Raw genomic sequence first — 12,392 nt, 5'->3', positions numbered from 1 at the left:
GTAGCTGGTGGATGATTACTGTAGCTGTTGGTTGATTACTGTACCTGTTGGTTGATTACTGTAGCTGTGGGATGATTACTGTAGCTGTGGGATGATTACTGTAGCTGTGCGATGATTACTGTACCTGTTGGTTGATTACTATAGCTGTGGGATGATTACTGTAGCTGTTGGGTGATTACTGTAGCTGTTGGATGATTACTGTAGCTGCTGGATGAATACTGGACCTGTTGGATGATAACTGTAGCTGCTGGATGAATACTGTCCCTGTTGGATGATAACTGCAGCTGCTGGATGAATACTGGACCTGTTGGATGATAACTGCAGCTGCTGGATGAATACTGGACCTGTTGGATGATAACTGCAGCTGCTGGATGAATACTGGACCTGTTGGATGATAACTGCAGCTGCTGGATGAATACTGTAGCTGTTGGATGATAACTGCAGCTGCTGGATGAATACTGGACCTGTTGGATGATAACTGCAGCTGCTGGATGAATACTGTACCTGTTGGTTGATTACTGTAGCTGTGGGATGATTACTGTAGCTGTTGGGTGATTACGGTAGCTGTTGGATGATTACTGTAGCTGTGGGATGATTACTGTAGCAGTGGGGATGATAACGGTAGCTGTTGGATGATTACTGTAGCAGTGGGGATGATTACTGTAGCAGTGGGATGATTATTGTAGCTATGGGATGATCACTGTAGCTGTGGGATGATTACTGTAGCTGCTGGATGATTACTGTAGCTGTTGGATGATTACTGTAGCTGTGGGATGATTACTGTAGCAGTGGGATGATTACTGTAGCTGTTGGATGATTACTGTAGCTGTGGGATGATTACTGTAGCAGTGGGATGATTACTGTAGCTGTTGGATGATTACTGTAGCTGTTGGTTGATTACTGTAGCTGTGGGATGATTACTGTAGCTGTGGGATGATTACTGTAGCTGTGCGATGATTACTGTACCTGTTGGTTGATTACTGTAGCTGTGGGATGATTACTGTAGCTGTTGGGTGATTACGGTAGCTGTTGGATGATTACTGTAGCTGTGGGATGATTACTGTAGCAGTGGGGATGATAGCGGTAGCTGTTGGATGATTACTGTAGCAGTGGGGATGATTACTGTAGCAGTGGGATGATTATTGTAGCTATGGGATGATTACTGTAGCTGTGGGATGATTACTGTAGCTGCTGGATGATTACTGTAGCTGTTGGATGATTACTGTAGCTGTGGGATGATTACTGTAGCAGTGGGATGATTACTGTAGCTGTTGGATGATTACTGTAGCTGTGGGATGATTACTGTAGCAGTGGGATGATTACTGTAGCTGTTGGATGATTACTGTAGCTGTTGGTTGATTACTGTAGCTGTGGGATGATTACTGTAGCTGTGGGATGATTACTGTAGCTGTGCGATGATTACTGTACCTGTTGGTTGATTACTGTAGCTGTGGGATGATTACTGTAGCTGTTGGGTGATTACGGTAGCTGTTGGATGATTACTGTAGCTGTGGGATGATTACTGTAGCAGTGGGGATGATAACGGTAGCTGTTGGATGATTACTGTAGCTGTGGGATGATTACTGTAGCAGTGGGGATGATTACTGTAGCAGTGGGGATGATTACTGTAGCAGTGGGATGATTATTGTAGCTATGGGATGATTACTGTAGCTGTGGGATGATTACTGTAGCTGCTGGATGATTACTGTAGCTGTTGGATGATTACTGTAGCTGTGGGATGATTACTGTAGCTGTTGGGTGATTACTGTACCTGTTGGATGATAACTGTAGCTGTTGGATGATTACTGTAGCTGTTGGATGATTACTGTAGCTGTTGGATGATTACTGTAGCTGTTGGTTGATTACTGTAGCTGTTGGATGATTACTGTAGCTGTTGGGTGATTACTGTAGCTGTTGGATGATTACTGTAGCTATTGGATGATTACTGTACCTGCTGGATGATTACTGTAGCTACTGAAAGATTACTGTAGCTGTTGGTTGATTACTGTAGCTGGTGGATGATTACTGTAGCTGTTGGTTGATTACTGTACCTGTTGGTTGATTACTGTAGCTGTGGGATGATTACTGTAGCTGTGGGATGATTACTGTAGCTGTGCGATGATTACTGTACCTGTTGGTTGATTACTGTAGCTGTGGGATGATTACTGTAGCTGTTGGGCGATTACTGTAGCTGTTGGATGATTACTGTAGCTGTGGGATGATTAGTGTAGCTGCTGGATGATTACTGTAGCTGTTGGATGATTACTGTAGCTGTGGGATGATTACTGTAGCAGTGGGGATGATTACTGTAGCAGTGGGGATGATTACTGTAGCAGTGGGATGATTATTGTAGCTGTGGGATGATTACTGTAGCTGCTGGATGATTACTGTAGCTGTTGGTTGATTACTGTAGCTGTGGGATGATTACTGTAGCTGTTGGGTGATTACTGTACCTGTTGGATGATAACTGTAGCTGTTGGATGATTACTGTAGCTGTTGGATGATTACTGTAGCTGTTGGATGATTACTGTAGCTGTTGGTTGATTACTGTAGCTGTTGGATGATTACTGTAGCTGTTGGGTGATTACTGTAGCTGTTGGATGATTACTGTAGCTGTTGGATGATTACTGTACCTGCTGGATGATTACTGTAGCTACTGAAAGATTACTGTAGCTGTTGGTTGATTACTGTAGCTGGTGGATGATTACTGTAGCTGTTGGTTAATTACTGTACCTGTTGGTTGATTACTGTAGCTGTGGGATGATTACTGTAGCTGTGGGATGATTACTGTAGCTGTGCGATGATTACTGTACCTGTTGGTTGATTACTGTAGCTGTGGGATGATTACTGTAGCTGTTGGATGATTACTGTAGCTGTGGGATGATTAGTGTAGCTGCTGGATGATTACTGTAGCTGTTGGATGATTACTGTAGCTGTGGGATGATTACTGTAGCAGTGGGGATGATTACTGTAGCAGTGGGGATGATTACTGTAGCAGTGGGATGATTATTGTAGCTGTGGGATGATTACTGTAGCTGTGGGATGATCACTGTAGCTGCTGGATGATTACTGTAGCTGTGGGATGATTACTGTAGCTGCTGGATGATTACTGTAGCTGCTGGATGATTACTGTAGCTGTTGGATGATTACTGTAGCTGTTGGATGATTACTGTAGCAGTGGGATGATTACTGTAGCTGTCGGATGATTACTGTAGCTGTGGGATGATTACTGTAGCAGTGGGATGATTACTGTAGCTGTGGGATGATTACTGTACCCGTTGGATGATTACTGTAGCAGTGGGGATGATTACTGTAGCTGTGGGATGATTACTGTAGCTGTGGGATGATTACTGTAGCTGTTGGGTGATTACTGTAGCTGTTGGATGATTACTGTAGCTGTGGGATGATTAGTGTAGCTGCTGGATGATTACTGTAGCTGTTGGATGATTACTGTAGCTGTGGGATGATTATTGTAGCAGTGGGGATGATTACTGTAGCAGTGGGGATGATTACTGTAGCTGTGGGATGATTACTGTAGCTGCTGGATGATTACTGTAGCTGCTGGATGATTACTGTACCTGTTGGATGATTACTGTAGCAGCGGGGATGATTACTGTAGCTGTGGGATGATTACTGTAGCAGTGGGGATGACTACTGTAGCTGTGGGATGATTACTGTAGCAGTGGGAAAGATTACTGTAGCTGCTGGATGATTACTGTAGCTGCTGGATGATTACTGTACCTGTTGGATGATTACTGTAGCAGTGGGGATGATTACTGTAGCTGTGGGATGATTACTGTAGCAGTGGGGATGATTACTGTAGCTGTGGGATGATTACTGTAGCAGTGGGGATGATTACTGTAGCTGTGGGATGGTTACTGTAGCAGTGGGGGTGATTACTGTAGCTGTGGGATGATTACTGTAGCTGTGGGATGATTACTGTAGAAGTGGGGATGATTACTGTAGCAGTGGGGATGACTACTGTAGCTGTGGGATGATTACTGTAGCAGTGGGGATGATTACTGTAGCTGTGGGATGATTACTGTAGCAGTGGGGATGATTACTGTAGCTGTGGGATGATTACTGTAGCAGTGGGGATGATTACTATAGCTGTGGGATGATTACTGTAGCAGTGGGGATGATTACTGTAGCTGTGGGATGATTACTGTAGCAGTGGGGATGATTACTATAGCTGTGGGATGATTATTGTAGCAGTGGGGATGATTACTGTAGCAGTGGGATGATTACTGTAGCAGTGGGGATGATTACTGTAGCTGTGGGATGATTACTGTAGCAGTGGGGATGATAAATATTTGTATGTTCTTGTGTTGTTGCTGCATGTTAGTGAACGGCATAAGGAAGGACTGTGTACAGCTTGGTTTAGGGATTCTATTTTCTATGTTAATATGGCATAGTACCATTACCAAACACCACACTTACCAAATGAACCAAAATTAATTAGAAACATCTCTATATCCATCCATCCTTTCACACAGTCCTTCCTCTTCATACTTACATTTGAAGAAAACCCTCCCAGCCCATCCCAGCCAGTCCAGCCCAGCCAGCCCAGTCCAGCCCAGCCAGTCCAGCCCAGCCAGTCCAGCCCAGCCAACCAGTCCAGCTAGTCCAGTCCAGTCCAGCCAATCTGTCCAACCCAGCCAACCAGTCCAGCTAGTCCAGTCCAGTCCAGCCAATCTGTCCAACCCAGCCAACCAGTCCAGCCCAGTCCAGCCCAGCCAACCAGTCCAGCTAGTCCAACCCAGCCAACCAGTCCAGCTAGTCCAGCCCAGCCAACCAGTCCAGCTAGTCCAGTCCAGCTAGTCCAGTCCAGCTAGTCCAGTCCAGCTAGTCCAGTCCAGCCCAGTCCAGTCCAGCTAGTCCAGCCAACCAGTCCAGCTAGTCCAGTCCAGCTAGTCCAGTCCAGCTAGTCCAGCCAACCAGTCCAGCTAGTCCAGTCCAGCTAGTCCAGTCCAGCTAGTCCAGCCAACCAGTCCAGCTAGTCCAGTCCAGCTAGTCCAGTCCAGCTAGTCCAGCCAACCTGTCCAGCCCAGCCCAGCCAGTCCAGCCCAGCCAACCAGTCCAGCCCAGTCCAGCCCAGCCAGTCCAGCCAGCCCAGTCCAGCCCAGCCAGTCCAGTCCAGTCCAGCTAGTCCAGTCCAGCTAGTCCAGTCCAGTCCAGCCAATCTGTCCAGCCCAGCCAACCAGTCCAGCCCAGTCCAGCCCAGTCCAGTCCAGCCCAGCCAGTCCAGCCCAGCCAGTCCAGCCCAGCCAGTCCAGCCCAGCCAGCCCAGCCCATCCAGTCCAGCCCAGTCCAGTCCAGTCCAGTCCAGCCCAGCCAGTCCAGCCCAGCCAACCAGTCCAGCTAGTCCAGTCCAGCCCTGTCCAGCCCAGCCAAACAGTCTAGCCAGTCCAGCCCAGCCAACCAGTCCAGCTAGTCCAGTCCAGTCCAGCCAATCTGTCCAACCCAGCCAACCAGTCCAGCCCAGTCCAGCCCAGCCAACCAGTCCAGCTAGTCCAGTCCAGCCCTGTCCAGCCCAGCCAAACAGTCTAGCCAGTCCAGCCCAGCCAACCAGTCCAGCTAGTCCAGTCCAGTCCAGCCAATCTGTCCAACCCAGCCAACCAGTCCAGCCCAGTCCAGTCCAGCTAGTCCAGTCCAGCTAGTCCAGTCCAGCTAGTCCAGCCAACCTGTCCAGGCCAGCCCAGCCAGTCCAGCCCAGCCAACCAGTCCAGCCCAGTCCAGCCCAGCCAGTCCAGCCAGCCCAGTCCAGCCCAGCCAGTCCAGTCCAGTCCAGCTAGTCCAGTCCAGCTAGTCCAGTCCAGTCCAGCCAATCTGTCCAGCCCAGCCAACCAGTCCAGCCCAGTCCAGCCCAGTCCAGTCCAGCCCAGCCAACCAGTCCACCCCAGCCAACCAGTCCAGCCCAGTCCAGCCCAGCCAACCAGTCCAGCCCAGTCCAGCCCAGTCCACACCAGCCAACCAGTCCAGCTAGTCCAGTCCAGCTAGTCCAGTCCAGCTAGTCCAGTCCAGCCCAGTCCAGTCCAGCCAATCTGTCCAGCCCAGCCAACCAGTCCAGTCCAGTCCAGCCAATCTGTCCAACCCAGCCAACCAGTCCAGCCCAGTCCAGCCCAGCCAACCAGTCCAGCCCAGTCCAGTCCAGTCCAGCCCAGCCCAGCCAACCAGTCCAGCCCAGTCCAGCCCAGCCAACCAGTCCAGCCCAGTCCACCCCAGCCAACCAGTCCAGCTAGTCCAGTCCAGCTAGTCCAGTCCAGCTAGTCCAGTCCAGCTAGTCCAGTCCAGTCCAGTCCAGCTAGTCCAGTCCAGCTAGTCCAGTCCAGCTAGTCCAGTCCAGCTAGTCCAGTCCAGTCCAGTCCAGCTAGTCCAGTCCAGCTAGTCCAGTCCAGCTAGTCCAGTCCAACAAGTCCAGTCCAGTTGTCCAGTCCAGCCCTGCCCAGTCCTGAAACCCAAAGGCAGGTGTTAGATTAGACAGTATAGAACATGAAAGAGACTCCAATCCTCTGATGGGACTGAAGAGGCAGAGGGAGGCAGGTGCAATGCGAGGCACACAAACACAAGCATGTAGGCACAATGAACAGCAACAGAATCCTTGGCTTTGTTTGTAAGGCGGCAGGCAGACAGACAGTCAGACAGGCAGGCAGACGCCCCAACTCTTCAGAGAATGGTGCCTCCTGGCAGACAGTCCTGTAATTAGAGAAGAATGGCCAAAACCAAGAGTGGATGTCGCCCAGCAGCCAGCCATGTGTGTGTGCTGCCTGCCTGCATGGCTACCAAGGTAACGGAGGGGTGCAGAGAGAGAGGCTCCCGGATGCTTTTGTTGTCAAGAAAGCCCCAGAGATCCTCTTATCATGATGGGACTACTGCCTCTAAGCCTCTATCAAATAAATGAGCAATTATAGCCAGAGAGAAGGAGAGAGTGAGAGTGAGAGAGAGAGAGAGAGAGAGGGGGGGAAATAGAGTGCGAGAGACAGAGAGAGAGAGAGAGAGAGAGAGAGAGTGAGAGAGATAGAGAGAGAGAGAGAGGGAGAGAGAGAGGGTGGGGGGGAGAAATAGAGAGCGCAAGAATAAGATGCAGAGAAATACAAGCCACTATCCACTCCTACATAACTGTACTGATATGCAGTGTAAACTATTTATAATGATCAAATCAAATCAAGTTATCACATAGCACGTATGTGTGTCCGTGTGTGTCCTTGTGTGTGTGTGTGTGTGTGTGTGTGTGTGTGTGTGTGTGTGTCCGTGTGTGTGTGTGTGTTGGAACCCTCTCAGAAGCCTGTTGGACTGTAGTCAAGCCCAGTACCAGAGAGGCAGGGAGGCATGAGGCAGGTGCAGGGCCTCTGGAAGTGTCTTTGAGCCCCACCCCAGTGATTTCACACCGCCAGACAGCTTCCATCCAACACCGCCAGACAGCTTCCATCCAACACCGCCAGACAGCTTCCATCCAACACCGCCAGACAGCTTCCATCCACACAGCCAGACAGCTTCCATCCACACAGCCAGACAGCTTCCATCCACACTGCCAGACAGCTTCCATCCACACAGCCAGACAGCTTCCATCCACACAGCCAGACAGCTTCCATCCACACAGCCAGACAGCTTCCATCCACACCGCCAGACAGCTTCCATCCACACAGCCAGACAGCTTCCATCCACACAGCCAGACAGCTTCCATCCACACAGCCAGACAGCTTCCATCCACACCGCCAGACAGCTTCCATCCACACAGCCAGACAGCTTCCATCCACACCGCCAGACAGCTTCCATCCACACAGCCAGACAGCTTCCATCCACACAGCCAGACAGCTTCCATCCACACCGCCAGACAGCTTCCATCCACACAGCCAGACAGCTTCCATCCACACCGCCAGACAGCTTCCATCCACACCGCCAGACAGCTTCCATTCCAGCAGCTTCAGACAGATGACTGTAGTTGTGTTCTGAGATGACTGTAGTTGTGTTCTGAGATGACTGTAGTTGTGTTCTGAGATGACTGTAGTTGTGTTCTGGGATGACTGTAGTTGTGTTCTGAGATGACTGTAGTTGTGGTCTGAGATGACTGTAGTTGTGTTCTGAGATGACTGTAGTTGTGTTCTGAGATGACTGTAGTTGTGTTCTGGGATGACTGTAGTTGTGTCCTGGTCTGACTGTAGTTGTGTCCTGGTCTGACTGTAGTTGTGTCCTGGTCTGACTGTAGTTGTGGTCTGGTCTGACTGTAGTTGTGTCCTGGTCTGACTGTAGTTGTGGTCTGGTCTGACTGTAGTTGTGGTCTGGTCTGACTGTAGTTGTGTTCTGAGATGACTGTAGTTGTGTCCTGGTCTGACTTTTGTTGTGTCCTGGTCTGACTGTAGTTGTGTTCTGAGATGACTGTAGTTGTGGTCTGGTCTGACTGTAGTTGTGTTCTGAGATGACTGTAGTTGTGTTCTGGTCTGACTGTAGTTGTGTCCTGGTCTGACTGTAGTTGTGGTCTGGTCTGACTGTAGTTGTGTTCTGAGATGACTGTAGTTGTGTTCTGGGATGACTGTAGTTGTGTCCTGGTCTGACTGTAGTTGTGTTCTGGGATGACTGCAGTTGTGTCCTGGTCTGACTGTAGTTGTGGTCTGGTCTGACTCTCCAGGCAGCTTGTTTGTCCCGTTCAAATATTCCCTCGTGCTACATTAATATCATCATTACTTTAAATAAAATGTACCTGAGAGGGAGACATATTTCTCTGTGATAGACATTAAACATAGAAACATCCCTATTTGTACAACATGGAACTAAAAGGCAAAAACTGGGTCTAATTAACTATCTAAATGCATCTGGCAAAACGCATTTACGTTCCATAGAACATGGATGGGAGATTCTGAGGGAATCTGAGATGGGTGATTAAATATCTAATATTCAAGGGCTCTGGGAATCTAAATGAGCTGGAAAGTAATGTTAAAATAAGCCCAGAAGGTATGGAAGTATGATGTACCCTTCTTACAACTTATATTTAGACAGGAAATAACTTGATTTGATTTAAACCGACAGCAGAAATTGGTTCTGCTGAAAGTCTGTTATCGTCATTCCAGGTGTCTTTCTCTGTGACAGTTATGTAATAAAAATAATTATAATATTATTGTAATCCATAGTTATCATTTGCTGATGTATAATGAAACAACTGTATGATGAAACTATTTAATCTGAGAAATGAAGAATAACCTTTTACTGATTTACAGTGCACACGTCACATCATCTGAACATTCCTGTTTACCCTGCAGGGCCTGTCAAAATTGAAATCGGGGGGGATGAGAGAGAGAGAGAGAAAGAGAGGCAGAGAGGCAGAGCGACAGAGACAGAGGCAGAGGCAGAGGCAGACAGAGAGGCAGAGGCAGACAGAGAGATAGAGAGACAGAGGCAGAGGCAGACAGAGAGGCAGAGGCAGAGAGGCAGAGAGACAGAGACAGAGACAGAGACAGAGGCAGAGGCAGAGGCAGACAGAGAGGCAGAGACGCAGAGACAGAGGCAGAGGCAGACAGAGAGACAGAAACAGAGACAGAGAGACAGAGAGACAGAGACAGAGACAGAGACAGAGACAGAGACAGAGGCAGAGACAGAGACAGATACAGGGCCAGAGAGCTGGAGAGAATCTGAGAGAGACTGTTTAATGGAAGTTCATGAAATCCCATAGTGAAAAAGCTGAAATGCACTACTTTCATTCATCTGCTTGCTCTGCCATCATATGTAGTCTGACAACGAAATGTTTTACAATGTGTGTTTTCAGGACAACCAGGGCTACAAGTAGGACAAGTACTGCTGAATGCTGTAAGTACTGATGAATGCTGTAAGTACTGTTGAATGCTGTAAGTACTGCTGGATGCTGTAAGTACTGCTGAATGATGTAAGTACTGCTGAATGCTGTAAGTACTGCTGAATGCTGTAAGTACTGCTGTAAATGCTGTAAGTACTGTTGAATACTGTAAGTACTGCTGAATGCTGTAAGTACTGCTGCATGCTGTAAGTACTGTTGAATACTGTAAGTACTGCTGAATGCTGTAAGTACTGCTGTAAATGCTGTAAGTACTGCTGAATGCTGCAAGTACTGCTGTAAATGCTGTAAGTACTGCTGAATGCTGTAAGTACTGCTGTAAATGCTGTAAGTACTGCTGAATGCTGTAAGTACTGCTGAATACTGTAAGTACTGATGGATGATGTAAGTACTGCTGTAAATGCTGCAAGCACTGCTGAATGCTGTAAGTACTGCTGAATGCTGTAAGTACTGCTGTAAATGCTGTAAGTACTGCTGAATGCTGTAAGTACTGCTGAATACTGTAAGTACTGATGGATGCTGTAAGTACTGCTGTAAATGCTGTAAGTACTGCTGAATGCTGTAAGTTCTGCTGAATGCTGTAAGTACTGCTGTAAATGCTGCAAGTACTGCTGAATGCTGTAAGTGCTGATGTAAATGCTGTAAGTACTGATGAATGCTGTAAGTACTGATGAATGCTGTAAGTACTGCTGTAAATACTGTAAGTACTGCTGTAAATGCTGTAAGTACTGCTGAATGCTGTAAGTACTGCTGTAAATACTGTAAGTACTGCTGAATACTGTAAGTACTGCTGAATGCTGTAAGTACTGCTGTAAATGCTGTAAGTACTGCTGAATGCTGTAAGTACTGCTGAATGCTGTAAGTACTGATGGATGCTGTAAGTACTGCTGAATGCTGTAAGTACTGCTGAATGCTGTAAGTACTGCTGTAAATGCTGTAAGTACAGAAATGGTTTGCTCAGTGATAAATTAATTTCCAACTATTCAGTGACAACTGTGTGGAGTTTAGAGTTTATAAACAGTATGCAATCTCCATAGACAAACATCGTCAGTAAACTGGCCTTACCGAAGAGCTCAGTGACTTTCAACGTGGTATAAGATGGCATCTTTCCAACAAGTCACTTCGTCAAAATGTATTCCCTGCTAGAGCTGCCCCTGTCAACTGTCAGTGCTGTTATTATGAAGTAGAAACGTCTAGGAGCAACAACGGCTCAGCCGTGAAGTGGTAGGCCACACAACCTCACAGAACGGGACCGCTGAGTGCTGAAGAGCACAACGCGTAACAATGGTCTGTTCTCGGGTGGAACACTCACTGCCGAGTTCCAAACTGCCCCCATGGAAGCAACGTCAGCACAATAACTGTTCGTTGGGGAATGGGTTTCCATTGCCCAGCAGCTGCACACAATACTAAAATCACCATGCGCGATGCAAAGTGTCGGCTGGAGTGGTGTAAAGCTTCGCCGCCATTGGACTCTGGAGTAGTGGAAACACGTTCTCTGGAGTGATAAATCACGCTTCACCATCTGGCAGTCAGACGGACGAATCTGGGTTTTGGTGGATGCCGAGAGAACACTTCCTGCCCCAACGCATATTCCCAACTGTGAAGAGGAGGAGTAATGGTCTTGGGGCTGTTATTCATGGTTTGGGCCCCTTAGTTCCTCCAGTGAAGGGTAATTAACACTACATCATACAATGACATTCTAGATGATTCTGTGCTTCCAACTTTGTGGCAAACCGTTTAGGGAAGGCCCTTTCCTGTTTTATCAGGACAATGCCCCCCCGTGCACAAAGCAAGGTCCATACAGAAATGTTTTTGTCGAGATCAGTGTAGAAGAACTTGACTGGTCTGCACAGAGCCCTGACCTCAACCCCATCGAACACCTTCGGAATGAATTGGAACACAGACTGCAAGCCAGGAGGCCTAATCGCCCAACATCAGTACCCGAACTCACTAATGCTCTTGTGGCTGAATGGAAGCAAGTCCCTGCAGCAATGTTCCAACATCCAGTGGAAAGCCTTCCTAGAAGAGAGGAAGCTGTTGTAGCAGGGGGGGGGGGGGGGGGGGGCAACTCCATATTAATGCCCATGATTTTGGAAGGAGATGTTTGATGAGCAGGTGTCCACATACTTTTGGTCATGTAGTGTATCTGTGACCAAGAGATGCATATCTGTATTCCCAGTCATGTGAAATCCATAATTTAGGTTCTTATTTATTTATTTATTTATTTAAATTGACTGATGTCCTTATATGAACTGTAACTCAGTAAAATCTCATATTTTTGTTCAGTATACGTTGACAATTTTAATTGGCTGATACGGAATTTGAACCGGATATAATCACAGCCACCTGGTGAGGATAGCATAGGGCTAAATGGGACAGGTTATGTAATGGGAACAGCTAACATGTAGCCTTTGATTACGTGCAACTATGCCAACGATTTTAAATCGGCTTAAACTTAAACGTAAAACTTAAACTTATTCTAAAATTGCAAAGTATTGCCCCATTACAATTATACGACAGGTGAGTCTAATCCTGCTTACTGATTGGTTAAAACTGCGTGCCAGCCAGTGTCTATTCCTCGTTGTTCCAC

The sequence above is a fragment of the Oncorhynchus kisutch genome, unplaced genomic scaffold, assembly GCF_002021735.2.
Source record: "Oncorhynchus kisutch isolate 150728-3 unplaced genomic scaffold, Okis_V2 scaffold3891, whole genome shotgun sequence".
Taxonomy (NCBI): Eukaryota; Metazoa; Chordata; class Actinopteri; order Salmoniformes; family Salmonidae; genus Oncorhynchus; species Oncorhynchus kisutch.
This window is presented reverse-complemented; position numbering follows the sequence as displayed.